This window comes from Gymnoscopelus braueri, assembly GCF_963280865.1.
Source record: "Gymnoscopelus braueri genome assembly, chromosome: 13".
Classification (NCBI taxonomy): Eukaryota; Metazoa; Chordata; class Actinopteri; order Myctophiformes; family Myctophidae; genus Gymnoscopelus; species Gymnoscopelus braueri.
In genome coordinates, this window is record NC_137615.1 from 22,410,754 (window position 1) to 22,417,362 (window position 6,609).

Here is a 6,609-nt window from a genome sequence, read left to right on the forward strand (position 1 = left end):
TGTTGCCAGGTTTCGTGAGATATGAAAACAAGCTCAAACAAGCGACTATATTAGGCCACATGAGCGCTTGCCTCGCTCTAATTGGTAATTTGAAAATATCCGATCTACAAGCTCACAATACGTCGTGATGATATTTTCAAAAACTACAAATACAAATGCTCCCCGGCACAAAACATTTTCAAAATAATAATAATATTTTTTTTGGAAGGAAGCCTAAATGAAACAAGTGTACACTTTTAAAAACGCAACCCGCAGCCAACTACCAATTCTTACAAGCAACTTTACAAAGAGAAAGAAGCCCAAAGAAGAAGCCCATGGGGTTCTCATCTTAAACAAGCTGCGTGCTTAATGAGAGTTCCAGTTTAGTAGACCTTGTATTGTGAATTTGTACTTCCATGTACTGTTATGTACTGTCATGTACTATTATCATGTCTTAAACTACATCAATCAATCAAAAGTCGCTTATAACAAGCCGACATGGCAACACCGTTCACTGCCTGAAAACTCCCGTACTTTTATTAGCCACGCCTTCCCAATATTGACGCCCCCCCCCCCCACACACACACACACACAAACACACACACACACACACACACTCCTGGATCGGTCTTGCTAACTAATTTGTTGTAGCCTAGGTAGGCATAGATAGGCTATATATTAGTTAGCAATCAATTATAGCCCTGAAACATGACTGTCATACGAGCGTCATGTGAACCATGGCTAGTTGGAATGGGCCTGATGATAGCCGAATTGGAATAATAGGCTGGCTCTTCAAAGATCTCGCAGAGCACTGACTAACTCGGTTAGTTAATACTAGTCGGTAACGGTAAGCTATATGAGTCATCTAGGGACAGGGTTGGCAGTAAGTTAACCATTCATAGAAGCGCTGCCAGTGTTCTTCTGGTTCTGAAGGACAATCCAGCGGTGCAATCTATTACAGATCCGATCCCCAAAACTGCTTGATCACAACGATCAGGCCTATTCTTCTTACTGAAAGGCCAACACTGCCTCCTTCTGGTAAGAAGTAATCTCTCTGTTTTTCCCCTCCTTTTTTTTATCAGATTGGGTGTCAAAAGTGTAACGAGTAATTCACTACATCCATGTGTGCAATGCAATGATGGGGAAATTCCCCAAATAAATCTGAATTTGCACAAGCTTTGACTGGTATATTTCATGGAGTGACTTTTGATTGATTGATTGAATACTTTATTAACAGTTTGCAAAACAGTACGATTATACAATGATGCTAAAAGGATGACACAATTTCCATTCATGAGAGAGCAATATTTTAGAGAGCATTTAGTTGTTTAACATATTGCATGTCACTGAACCAGCACACTCTTAATTGGGTACTTATGCAAGAGAAAATAAAGAAAATATATAAAGATAGATCAATCTACTGTATATAGTGTCAATATAGATAGATAGATAGATTTAATAAAAATAACTTTATTAAATAAAAAAAAAGATACTCTTTGTGTACATGCTGGTGATGCCATAATAGGCTTTTTTAAGTATGTTTGCCGAACTGAATAGTTTGCACTTTTTCATGTTTTTTTAAGTGAAATAGCTTTTGGCTCTTCATTGTTTAGGAGCCTCTCAATAGGACATATGATTACATTTTGGAGTCCCCCTCCGACAAACTTTGGAGTCCAACTATAACCAATTGGTATGGTATATCAAAATTCATCACAAGTCTGTAGGAGTAGCAAAAAGTCTGTTTTAAAGCAAATTAAAAATGTTCAGTCTCTCACCTGGTTCATGAAGAGTTATAGGCCAAAACATGATGTGGGCTGGTATAGCACCACCATGAGATTGAACAGGTGCACGTGCACATGCACATGCACATGCACATGCACATGCACATGCACATGCACATGCACATGCATTCTTTCACACACACACACACACACACGCACGCACGCATGCACGCACGCATGCACGCACGCAGGCACACACGCACGCCCCCCAATGGGCAAAGGCTCATTCATGGTGGAAGAGAGCGAAATGGCGCTGGAAGAAAGACACTCTCTCCAAAGATGCCAACCTCGCCTGCTGGCAATAGGGCAACATGCATCCAAAGGTCGCCTGAAAGATTGGCCAGCAGAAAGTGATGACGCCGCATTTAACCACATGCTGCCATGCTAGCAGGTTGCTAAAAGTCTCCACTAATAACCCCAGGGAATACAGGCTTTTACAATGGCATACCATCCAAGGGAGGTGCCAAGCTGCCTTTAGTTTTTAATGCATTTATGCAGGACAAATTAACAGCAATGGATATAAAGTTTAATTAAATCCATTATCCATGCCCTGATGGTTATGCATGACCTGAACAGGAATTGATTCTCCAGTTCGGGCTTCCATAACACTCTGACCCACCCATATGTAATTCTATTAGCCCTTGAAGGCTTGAATGGTGTCAGTACAACCAAGTGCAAAACTGTATATACGGGTATATCAAGTTAACAGCCATTCTAGTGCATATACCACATGACCGCATATTCGCAGAATGCCCTCATCAGTGTATCCTCGGTTCAACTCCTGGCTGGCCAAACGATTACCTGTGTCTTTCCTCTGCTCTCTGTCTGCATTTCCTGTCTTTGTCTTCACTGTACAGTATCTATATGAATTAAGCAAAAAAGAAATCTCCAGTCATTCTTGAGTCTTTTGTTTCTCCTAGGTCTGCTACTGTGGTGGTTTCAATGGAAATGAGTGCCTGATTACAAATGGCTGCCAAATCAATGGACTGTGATTGCAACTGGAGAACCAGATCAAGTGGGATTGTGGTTATTGCATATTGGGAAACTGTTGTTCAGCAGAAGCACTCACTGAAAATGTTGCTCGTTTCACCTTTCACCTCTCCTAGGAGTGTGGCTGTAGCTTTGTCGCATAATGGTGTCACATGCAAAAAATAGCCGATCTACAAGCTCACAAGCATCATGCGATGCTTTGCTGCTGTGAGCTCTTTAAAAGTCCAGTACAATTTTCATTACAATTTGGCAGACACTCCAATCCAGAGAGACTTAAAGCATGCAATCTGCATTATGAAAACCAACAGGCCAGGCCAGGGTAAGTGGTTGAGTAATTAACAAGATATGGAAACAAGTATATGCTACAAAGTAATGAGGACAGCAGGTAAACATCAAATCTAGCATCTTAGCATCTGTGGACAAGCAAACAGTGCATAGGTTTAAATTCAGTGGTGGACAAAGTACTCATCCCCAGTATTTGAGTACGTTCTTGAGTATAACATAATTATTTTGTATTTTAGTTTTTTTCATTGAAATCTAGGAAATGTAGGGGCACGGTGGCGCAGTCGGTAGCGCTGTCGCCTCACAGCTAGAAGGTCCTGGGTTCGATTCCCGCCGGGGACGCTGTGGGCACTGGGGGCGTGTCTTCTCCTCCGCGTCATCAGCGCCCATACCCTAGGTGGGGTTGGCGAAAGGGCCTACTCTGTGTGGAGTTTGCATGTTCTCCCCGTGTCTCCTAGGGTAGTTAATACCCTCACAAAAACATGTAGTAATCCTGGCCACTATACCGCCTCCCCCATGACAGCCGGGGCGCCTGATGGAGGGGAAGGGAACTGGTTGGAATAACGTGTTCCTTCCACGCGCTACGTCCAACCAGGGAAACTCCCCCCTGTCAGGTGACAAGAAGGTCAGTTGGCTCTCATGCCTGAAGGAAGCATGAGCTCGGCCCTGGCCTCCCTACTGTGGGGTGACAGGTGTAATACTGGTGTAGGGCTGGTGTAGTGCCCAGGATCACTTAGGAAATTGGCACCGGGTGAAAAAAAAATGGGTTACAAAAATCGCGGGATAAAAATTTAAAGTAAAAAAAAAAAAAAATCTAGGAAATGTCAAAAGAAATCCCCCACCCCAAAAAGAAAAAGAAATAAATATATATACACATACTACTCAAAATATTTAATCAAGTACAGTTCACTCAAGTAAATCTACTTAGTTACTGTCCACCACTGTCTAAATAACATACTTAGCATATATGAACAAGTAACCAACGGACATCTGAATAACATACAGTAACTATTATCTAAATAGACAACAAGTACAGATACAAAGATACGAGTTCTAGGCGGATGAGCCGAAAGAGGTGACACTGTTTTCAGTCGTAGAAAATGAGGAGTGAGTTTGCAGTCCTGACTGACGGAGCCGGAGGGCGGGAGGTCATTGTGCCACAGCTTGGAACCAGGAGGGAGAAGAGTCTAGGATGCTTGGAGGGTTGGCTAGGGTGTCGAAGGGACAGACGTCCTGTGTTTGCTGACTGAAGTGTGCGGGAAGGGGTGTAGGGCTGGATCATATCCTACAGGTATGGAGGTCATGCCCTTGTAGGTCATCAGTAATACATAACCTACCATTAACTTTGCATTGCATGCAATTAGTTTCACTTTTAATATTTTCAACATATATAGCAATTAATTCTGATGTGTACAAATAACTAATTGAAATTAAAACATTAATGTTTAATGCACATGTGTGCATGTGTGAGCATGTGCACTCATTTTTCTATCATGGTGGGACTGTGGGGATTCGTGTCACCATGAGGACCAAAATCAACGTCCCCACGGGCAGACGGCTACCAGTCACTAGAGGGCAGTATTTTACACTTTGTGAGGACTTTTCCCCAAAAGTTTGAGTGCATTTCAGGTATGAGGCCAAGTCGTAACCTGACCAGTTTGTTTTGAGAGGTCTGAACTCTTGTTTTAATGCCTTTGTAGTGCTATAGTACCATGAGGTGCATGCATAGTCAAAATGACATTGGATGAGTGCTCCAGCTAGTGTCCTCCGAGTCAGCTCAAACATCTTGTTCTTCGGTTGACTTTCCTTTACTTACTTTTATTGCCATTTTTCACTGGAAAGATTGTCCTTTAAAATACAACCCAAGTATGTAATTTCTTCTTTCCTTGTGATAACATTGAACATGCACAATGTTTATATTTGAACTGATTTGAGGGATAAAATTGTGAGTTGAAACTATATGTATTTCATTAAGAAAAGTGTGGTCCCCAGTAGTAACCTCCCAGTGAGGTGTCCTCACCACTGGTAGGAAAAATGGGCATTTTTTGTGTGTGTGTGTGTGTGTGTGTGTGTGTGTGTGTGTGTGTGTGTGTGTGTGTGTGTGTGTGTGTGTGTGTGTGTGTGTGTGTGTGTGTGTGTGTGTGTGTGTGTGTGTGTGTGTGTGTGTGTGTGTGTGTGTGTGCGTGCGCGCGCATGCCCATGCCCATGCGTATGCTGACATGTGAAATGCTGTGATCACATGGCTCCAGTGTGGGTCCAACACTGGTGGAAATGAGAAATATCCCTCTATAGTCAGACACAAACCTCCAGAGACCAGCCTTCTGACCTCCTTGCAGACTCAGCCAATTTGCCTGGCAGACAGCTCTACTCGGGGCACAGTGCTTTATCCAGGCCAAATTACACCAGCATACAATGTTGTGTATTCAGTAACCTACTTACAAAATACAAGAACTCTCCCAAAGGGCTTGATATGCTTCCGTTGCGTGGGGTGTCACACACCGAAGATAGCAGATCTAGTACATCTACAAGCTCACAATGCGTCCTGCTGCGACGCTTGTAGATCGGTACTTTTCGGTGTACGACACCGGTACACAACTAAGTATAAATCCGGCTTAAGCATGCCAGGTGACCATGGGAGTGCATCTGGAGGCCTATACTGGGTGTCATGTGTTCTTTTGACATTTCAGATGATGAATGGATTATCAAAAGCTGTCTCTTTACTGGAGCTGATCCTCTAAGCCTTCTAATAGTTACTACAAGCTGATATAAGCCTTCCTTTTAATTCTACATAGGTGATACATTGTCCTATACAGGGACAATTCAGTCTTAATTTTACGATGGTCCTGTTTACTGTGTGTGCACATCACATGCCAGAGCTAATGAGGAGCACCCACAGCATTCTGATGTACAATTTACAATTAGAACTTATAGGCATTTATCAGACACATTAATCAGAGCGACTTACAAAAGTGCAAGATCAGAGTAGTAAGTGCCATGAACATTTGCCTAATAGTAATAGCAGCCTTGGACTAGACTAGAGTGCTGAGAGAAAAAAAGATATGCTATGGCAGTAAAAGTCAAGAAAGATCAAGTAAACAATACTCAACAAAAAGCAAGTGTAGAGGCAAGACTAAGTAATTAAGTGGACTGGGGTGTAGGATAATTTAATTGAACCCTGGCAAGGGTTGAGGGTGCATAGCGAACATACCAAATGAGCATTGCATGCCTGGTGCATAGGCACACATAGAGTAGCTCTGTGTAGTATATTGGTGAGAACACGAACCAGATTAGTGAAGCACAGACAATATGCCTCGGAACCCTTTGTCAATGTCAAAGCTGATGATTAATAACGCCTGCGTCCTACAGCATTAAGTCCCAGTGGAGTATTGATCTGCGATATTGCTGGCTTTGGTCTCAGAAGTGCTGAGTAGCACTTCCTGGCCACAAGGTGTCTCACCACTCCCTGTTGTGGTCATATCTCCCTATGTGACTGAGCTCATCTCTCAGTTCCACATACTGAACCCTCTGAGTCAGGGTTCTCATGCTGTCAGAGGATCTGACAGCATGAGTTGAGAGT